Consider the following 9,117-nt stretch of genomic DNA (forward strand, 5'->3'; position numbering starts at 1 on the left):
TTCCCTATGTCCAATTTACATGTTTTGGTTTTTAAAATTTAATTGAATAATTATATGTAGAGTTTTTCCTAAATAAACGGAAGAGATGTGCACGTACCTTAGCCAGCCACGACAAGATGCACGAGATTGCACCAAGTCGCTACAGCAACTGGACCTCTCCTTGCCTGTTGATAAAAAAAAACGCAAGGGCCCCACCAGTCATCTTCCTCCTCTGGTTACTAGTCGTAACGAACAGGGACTCCGAACCAAGCCATATCTCAGCGATTTCGCGACGAATTCGATGGAATCCTTGACCCCTACGGCACGAAAACTCTCTCATATATACTCCCGCATCGGCCCCTCTCCGTTTTTCCAAAAATTGCAATCTCTGACCATGAAAAGCTCGATTCCGATCTCGCCAAAATTCCGCCGCCGTGGAGCTTCAGGGAGAAGGTTCCGAGGCCCTCTTCAGTGCCTTTCCCTCCCAATTGCTTTTTTTCCTTAATCGCCGCATCGCCTCACCTCTTTTCCCCGCACGCAGTACCACCGGGGCGAGCGGACATGGGCGCTGGAGTTCCGCAGAACTTCATCGTTTCCGGCCGGAGGTAGACACCGCTCCAAACCTTCTGGTCAAGCAGCACCTCTACGAGGACAGGAACGAGACCTTCCGATCAAGCAGCACCTCGCCGTCAGCTTCGTAAAGCCCGAAGGCCAGCACACCGACGTCGCCGCTATCCACTCCGTCGCCGCGTATCGCCTTCGTCGCCCACCACCATCACATGGTAACGCTCCTCAGCACGGTAGCACAGCAGGATATACGTATTACTGACATCCTCCTGCAACGTTTTGTTTTATTTATTTCTCCCGTATGCTACATCGATCCAATCGATCAGTTCATCAATTAGCGCTCATTCTCTGGTTAAAACTTTAGAATTTTATATCTTCAAATCTAGAGGTCCGTTCTAGATTTTATTTTTTGCTTTGAATTCATAATTGAAGGATCTATCTAATGGTAATAGTTTTTCTAATTATAGATTTTATCAAATCTGCAAGTTTAAAATCTGATTTTGTATTCCTTTTGGCTATCTATAAATCAGTAAGTTTGTTTTTGATTAAAATCCGTTGCATCCGTTAGTGTTAGAAAATAATATTTGAGGTCGAATCGCATCGCTACTTTGCGCAACGATCGGAGCCGCGGCCGCCATGACGTCAAAGCGTGAAGACTTCAACAACGTAGCAACATGAGTCGTCATATCGGAATCCAACGGAGCACGTTCGCCGCAACGAGTTCTAAACCGCGAACACGCTAAATCTTTGAAAAATTATAGTTAAATCTTCCTAACTCCGTTTTACTTGATTATTTTTGCGTTAGTTTCATAATTTGAATATCTACACTTTGGAGTTTGTATTTCCAGCTTATGAATAATTAATCTGCATGGTTGAATTTTGGAAATTTTAAACTTAATTTGAACATATTTGGAGTTATATAAATTCTATTAAATTAATTCCTTTTGCAAATTGATCCTTATGAAAATATCTAATATTTGGAACCAACATAACTACTGTAACACGAAACAAATATGTAATTTAATGTTATTTTGTATTTTCTTTGTTTTACATGATTGTGTTTATTTGGCTCTTTATTTGCAATGGTTGTTTATTGCGTGTAATTTTTCTATGCGTTAGATTTATTCGGAGTGCGAGCGAAATTCACAAGGAAGAAATCATCATCAAATATTACTAAGGCAAGTTACACCTTTGTTCAAATTTTTGTCCCAAGTTTTCTATGCATGTCTTTTTCCTTCAAATGAATAGTATGCATGTGTAGGATGTTTTGGTAGATTTTACTTGGTAAAATATTTTTACAAGTTCGCGTGCTATTTTGTAGATTACCATGAGTAGAAGTATTACTTAGTAATATTTCCACTTGATATCATGGTCATAGGAATCCCTAAATTTTTCTAAGTGCTATGCTTGTGCTATATAAATATCGAAAGGGGTTCGAAACAAGAAAATTTTCTAAGTACTTGAGCTCTGTTTATGAGCGCAACTTTTCTCCCAAAAGTCTCCTTCAAAATAAAACTAAGTTTTCTTCTGGGCGGAATGGTTTTGACGGGACAACGAGTGGAGATTGGTGGAGGACTGCCGCCCAGGATCAAAGAAGTCTGCCATGTTCCAGATGTCAGAAGCTTCCAGTGCAACCACAATACAATATGGGCTCTGTCTTGGCTAAGTACTTAGTGGGAAACCTCGCCTGGGTACCGCCATTGGGAGGAATTTTGGGCACGGGCGGATCCGGAAGGTAGAGGGGCTACTAAGGAAAAGCTTCGTCGTGACCTCGTCCTGGCCTTAATGAAGATAAAGAATTTTGGCAAAAAGGCTTGGTTGTGAATTGTGGGTAAAGAGCACAACCTCTCGAGAGTGTTAACCTGATCGATCAGCCGTGTCCACGGTAACAGGACAATTTGAGCATCTGAAGGATGGAGCCTCTGAATGATTTCCTCTCTCTTTTCAAACAAGTTTTCAAAACCCTATGGCGTGTGTAATATCGTTCATAGGTGGGTTTTAGGGCCTTGGTGTGTAATATCCAAGTGCTCGGGACTTGGTGTGTAATATCCAAGTGTTTGGGACTTGGTGTGTCATATCCAAGTGTTAGGTTGATTTGGACGCTTGGTGTGTAATATCCATGTGTTCCACTCGGCCAATATTATTTATCAATGTTTTGCAAAGTAGGATAATTTTTTTTTCTCTTTAACTTTGTAAAAATTGGCTTTACGCAAATAAAACTCAAGCCTTCTCTTGTCTGCCTTGCATGTAGATATAGGTCTTTTCTCTTCTTGGTGTAATTTGCCATACATTCAAAGTATTGACCACTCTCGTGGCTGCAACCTTTCATGTTGCAGGTTATTCGATGAATTGTGAGAATGCGTAGGTCGCGAGTCTACACTCAACCAGCCTGTGGCATTGATGGGACTTCCAAGATGTTATTTCTTTTTCCGTTGTATTAAGCTAGCATTTGGCTATGCAATTTGTAATTATTTGTACTCTGGATTATTCGAATCGTGTAATAAAGACTTGTGTTTTACATGATAATTCATCGGCTGTGAGTGCTAGCTAATGATCCAGGGACTAGCATGTTTAATCACAGGGACTTTGGATCCTACCAGATCCGGGGTCGTTACAGATGGTATCAGAGCACATGTTGACTGTAGGACGTGACCTTAGCCATGGAAAACCTTAGGACTAATACTTTCTAAGTAATTTACGAAATACTCTAGTACTACTCATCTTCTATCTTGAAAGTGAACATTTTCTAATCCCTTCTCTTTTCAAAAATAATAGTTGATCATTACCCACTTCAAGAGACTTCTCAAGATGATATCTTATACCAAGTCAGATCTACAATGTTCCCGCCAATGAAGCTTCAATGATAGTCTACTCAATAATCCAAAGACCTTGAAGTACTATGAAGATTCAGAAGACTACAAAGACACTTCTCAAGACTATGAAGACTATGAAGATTTCAATTTTCTTAGGAACCAAACCTAGATAGACTCTGCTACAACGTTATGTGCGATAACTTGCGAGTTGTCATTCTTATTGTCTGACTACAACAAATATTTTTTTCAAAATAAAGTTGTTTGTATGGGGTATCAATGTTTCTTTCTCTCTTCTTTCTAGAGTCTATTCTCCCCTATCTTAAACCACGATACAATGGATTCATGAGGTGGATATGACTTGAAGACCACAAGAACGTCGAAGAAGGACTACAAAACAACAGTCACAAAGAAAATGATGTTCTATCATAATTAAAATCCGGAGAAGAGCACTCAACATGGTGTCCTAAGATCAAGCTTTTGAAGTCCAAGAAGAAGCAATCATCACATCGAGGTGGTAGACAACCTCACCCCTTCATCCATGTGTAAAGACAAGACGACAACATGAAGACATCCTAAAAATAGGAGCTTTGATTATGTCTAAAAGATAGAGCTACCAACAAAGACGAGGTTGCATACTGAAACCATAGAATTTTTGCAACACCGAGGAAGACTCCTAAGGGTGGTAGCACCCTAGTTTCTCCCTAAACCCTTTCTTTCTTTCTAGCCTTCTCGAATCTCGAGGACGAGATTCCTTTTAAGGGTGGTAGTCTGTAACATCCCAAAATTTTCCTAATTTTGGAATGTTAAAATTATTAAATTAAGTTGATTGAATTGTTTGACTTTGATTGAAATTATAAATGAAAAGAAATTTTGATGACTTGTTTGAATTTTATTTTTCAATCTTGCTTTAAAATATATATTTTTATACGAGTGGATTAACATGACTATCCAAATTGTTTTCATTTTTGTTTCAACCACTTGGTTTCTTTAGTTTGAACTAAAATAATTACCCAACCATACTAAATGTATGAAGAGAGGGAATAAAATGACTTTTCCAAATTATGGTGGATTAATGCTTGATATGCCCGTTTGATTATTATTTGAATTCTTGGATCTTTCTAAATATTTTCCAATGTTTCACGAGAGGAAATAATATGACACTTCCAATTAAGAGTAAAGTTTGGAGAAGCTTCTGTTCGGTGTTATTTGCATGTAAGTATTTTGGGAAAATCAAAGTGAGATGATAATATGACTTCATCATGGTTAATGTTGGATTTTCTTTATATTTTAAATATCATTTAAAAATAATTTATTTTGTTTTCGTGTATGTTTGAATTGATTGAGTGATTGAAACTAAAACTCCCCTAAATTATAAAAAATTGCACAAATAGCTATATAGCTAAAGTGTGTAAAATATTTTTGCATATTTTATTTTAGGCGGAAAAGGGATTTCCCTATGTCCAATTTACATGTTTTGGTTTTTAAAATTTAATTGAATAATTATATGTAGAGTTTTTCCTAAATAAACGGAAGAGATGTGCACGTACCTTAGCCAGCCACGACAAGATGCACGAGATTGCACCAAGTCGCTACAGCAACTGGACCTCTCCTTGCCTGTTGATAAAAAAAAACGCAAGGGCCCCACCAGTCATCTTCCTCCTCTGGTTACTAGTCGTAACGAACAGGGACTCCGAACCAAGCCATATCTCAGCGATTTCGCGACGAATTCGATGGAATCCTTGACCCCTACGGCACGAAAACTCTCTCATATATACTCCCGCATCGGCCCCTCTCCGTTTTTCCAAAAATTGCAATCTCTGACCATGAAAAGCTCGATTCCGATCTCGCCAAAATTCCGCCGCCGTGGAGCTTCAGGGAGAAGGTTCCGAGGCCCTCTTCAGTGCCTTTCCCTCCCAATTGTTTTTTTTCCTTAATCGCCGCATCGCCTCACCTCTTTTCCCCGCACGCAGTACCACCGGGGCGAGCGGACATGGGCGCTGGAGTTCCGCAGAACTTCATCGTTTCCGGCCGGAGGTAGACACCGCTCCAAACCTTCTGGTCAAGCAGCACCTCTACGAGGACAGGAACGAGACCTTCCGATCAAGCAGCACCTCGCCGTCAGCTTCGTAAAGCCCGAAGGCCAGCACACCGACGTCGCCGCTATCCACTCCGTCGCCGCGTATCGCCTTCGTCGCCCACCACCATCACATGGTAACGCTCCTCAGCACGGTAGCACAGCAGGATATACGTATTACTGACATCCTCCTGCAACGTTTTGTTTTATTTATTTCTCCCGTATGCTACATCGATCCAATCGATCAGTTCATCAATTAGCGCTCATTCTCTGGTTAAAACTTTAGAATTTTATATCTTCAAATCTAGAGGTCCGTTCTAGATTTTATTTTTTGCTTTGAATTCATAATTGAAGGATCTATCTAATGGTAATAGTTTTTCTAATTATAGATTTTATCAAATCTGCAAGTTTAAAATCTGATTTTGTATTCCTTTTGGCTATCTATAAATCAGTAAGTTTGTTTTTGATTAAAATCCGTTGCATCCGTTAGTGTTAGAAAATAATATTTGAGGTCGAATCGCATCGCTACTTTGCGCAACGATCGGAGCCGCGGCCGCCATGACGTCAAAGCGTGAAGACTTCAACAACGTAGCAACATGAGTCGTCATATCGGAATCCAACGGAGCACGTTCGCCGCAACGAGTTCTAAACCGCGAAAACGCTAAATCTTTGAAAAATCATAGTTAAATCTTCCTAACTCCGTTTTAGTTGATTATTTTTGCGTTAGTTTCATAATTTGAATATCTACACTTTGGAGTTTGTATTTCCAGCTTATGAATAATTAATCTGCATGGCTGAATTTTGGAAATTTTAAACTTAATTTGAACATATTTGGAGTTATATAAATTCTATTAAATTAATTCCTTTTGCAAATTGATCCTTATGAAAATATCTAATATTTGGAACCAACATAACTACTGTAACACGAAACAAATATGTAATTTAATGTTATTTTGTATTTTCTTTGTTTTACATGATTGTGTTTATTTGGCTCTTTATTTGCAATGGTTGTTTATTGCGTGTAATTTTTCTATGCGTTAGATTTATTCGGAGTGCGAGCGAAATTCACAAGGAAGAAATCATCATCAAATATTACTAAGGCAAGTTACACCTTTGTTCAAATTTTTGTCCCAAGTTTTCTATGCATGTCTTTTTCCTTCAAATGAATAGTATGCATGTGTAGGATGTTTTGGTAGATTTTACTTGGTAAAATATTTTTACAAGTTCGCGTGCTATTTTGTAGATTACCATGAGTAGAAGTATTACTTAGTAATATTTCCACTTGATATCATGGTCATAGGAATCCCTAAATTTTTCTAAGTGCTATGCTTGTGCTATATAAATATCGAAAGGGGTTCGAAACAAGAAAATTTTCTAAGTACTTGAGCTCTGTTTATGAGCGCAACTTTTCTCCCAAAAGTCTCCTTCAAAATAAAACTAAGTTTTCTTCTGGGCGGAATGGTTTTGACGGGACAACGAGTGGAGATTGGTGGAGGACTGCCGCCCAGGATCAAAGAAGTCTGCCATGTTCCAGATGTCAGAAGCTTTCAGTGCAACCACAATACAATATGGGCTCTGTCTTGGCTAAGTACTTAGTGGGAAACCTCGCCTGGGTACCGCCATTGGGAGGAATTTTGGGCACGGGCGGATCCGGAAGGTAGAGGGGCTACTAAGGAAAAGCTTAAGTCGTGACCTCGTCCTTGCATTAATGAAGATAAAGAATTTTGGCAAAAAGGCTTGGTTGTGAATTGTGGGTAAAGAGCACAACCTCTCGAGAGTGTTAACCTGATCGATCAGCCGTGTCCACGGTAACAGGACAATTTGAGCATCTGAAGGATGGAGCCTCTGAATGATTTCCTCTCTCTTTTCAAACAAGTTTTCAAAACCCTATGGCGTGTGTAATATCGTTCATAGGTGGGTTTTAGGGCCTTGGTGTGTAATATCCAAGTGCTCGGGACTTGGTGTGTAATATCCAAGTGTTTGGGACTTGGTGTGTCATATCCAAGTGTTAGGTTGATTTGGACGCTTGGTGTGTAATATCCATGTGTTCCACTCGGCCAATATTATTTATCAATGTTTTGCAAAGTAGGATAATTTTTTTTTCTCTTTAACTTTGTAAAAATTGGCTTTACGCAGATAAAACTCAAGCCTTCTCTTGTCTGCCTTGCATGTAGATATAGGTCTTTTCTCTTCTTGGTGTAATTTGCCATACATTCAAAGTATTGACCACTCTCGTGGCTGCAACCTTTCATGTTGCAGGTTATTCGATGAATTGTGAGAATGCGTAGGTCGCGAGTCTACACTCAACCAGCCTGTGGCATTGATGGGACTTCCAAGATGTTATTTCTTTTTCCGTTGTATTAAGCTAGCATTTGGCTATGCAATTTGTAATTATTTGTACTCTGGATTATTCGAATCGTGTAATAAAGACTTGTGTTTTACATGATAATTCATCGGCTGTGAGTGCTAGCTAATGATCCAGGGACTAGCATGTTTAATCACAGGGACTTTGGATCCTACCAGATCCGGGGTCGTTACACTACCCCTTGTCGATCTTATGAAGTCTAGCATGAAGGGAAGTCGTTTTCGGTTTCAAACATGGAAATTTAAAGAACATCCCAAAAGCTTCCATTTTAGAGTGACTAAGAAGGATACAGACTTCCTTTTTTATTTTCATGTTTTAAACTTGTTTAAATCTTGGTCAAACCAAGGATTTGACCAAGATTCAAATGGGCCTAAACATTTAGAAAAAAATCAAAAGAGAATGAAAAACCAAAGCACATAGCATTCTTATGTCATATGTATAGTAAGCATTCAAGTTGATAAACAAGGTCTAGACATATTCAAACCAGAAAAATCATGTATATATCTACCCCTAAAACCCTAAACTCTGTCTTATGAAGTCAATCATGAAGAGAAATGGTTTTGGGTTTCAAACATGGAAATTTCAAGAACCTCCCAAAAGATTTATTTTAGAGTGACTAATAAGGATCCATGCTTACCTTTTCATTTTCATAATTTAAACTTGTTTAAATCTTTGTCAAACCTAGAATTTGACCAAGATTCAAATATATGGGCATAAAATTTAAAAAAAATCAGAAAAATGAAAAACAAAAGCATATAGTCTTCTTATGTCATATAGTAAGCATTCAAGTAGATAAATTAACAAGGTTTGGACATATTCAAACCATACAAATCATGTATCTACCCCCTAACCCCAAACTCAGTCGATCTTATGAAGTCTAGCATGAAGAGAGGTCGTTTTTGGTTTCAAACATGGAAATTTCAAGAACATCCCAAAAGCTTCATTTTAGAGTGACTAAGAAGGATCCAGGCTTAATTATTCGTTTTCACGTGTTAAACTTGTCTAAATCTTGGTCAAACCTAGGATTTGACCAAGATTCAAATGCTTATGAAAATTAAAAAAATCAGAAAAATGAAAACCAAAGTACATAGTCTTCTTATGTCATATAGTAAGCATATTCAAGTTGATAAACAAGGTTTGAACCTTGATCTGTAGTACTGGGCAAAACCCTAGTTTAACCTATTTAATTATAGATTCGTAGGTTGATTTTTCTACCTTTTTATTATTACTATGCAGCACATGTGTGTTTGCCCGTCGAGTGAAACTCGGAGGAAGAGGGATCACTCGGAAGGAGAGAAGAAGGGAGAGCATTATGGTGT

At 38.6% G+C, this 9,117-nt stretch overlaps 2 long non-coding RNA genes across 2 annotated transcripts; both read left to right on the forward strand.

The window, feature by feature from the left end:
* The first annotated feature begins 206 nt into the window (after positions 1-206).
* LOC127319708 (uncharacterized) lies at positions 207-4,043 on the forward strand. Its single transcript, XR_007862638.2, has 4 exons — positions 207-432; positions 521-761; positions 1,666-1,724; positions 2,883-4,043. It is a non-coding gene; the product is annotated as an uncharacterized lncRNA (long non-coding RNA).
* A 972-nt stretch (positions 4,044-5,015) lies between these two features.
* Positions 5,016-7,908, forward strand: LOC139832085 (uncharacterized). Its single transcript, XR_011746619.1, has 4 exons — positions 5,016-5,241; positions 5,330-5,570; positions 6,475-6,533; positions 7,693-7,908. It is a non-coding gene; the product is annotated as an uncharacterized lncRNA (long non-coding RNA).
* Positions 7,909-9,117: the final 1,209 nt, after the last annotated feature.

Source organism: Lolium perenne, chromosome 6 (genome assembly GCF_019359855.2).
Source record: "Lolium perenne isolate Kyuss_39 chromosome 6, Kyuss_2.0, whole genome shotgun sequence".
NCBI classification, from domain to species: Eukaryota; Viridiplantae; Streptophyta; class Magnoliopsida; order Poales; family Poaceae; genus Lolium; species Lolium perenne.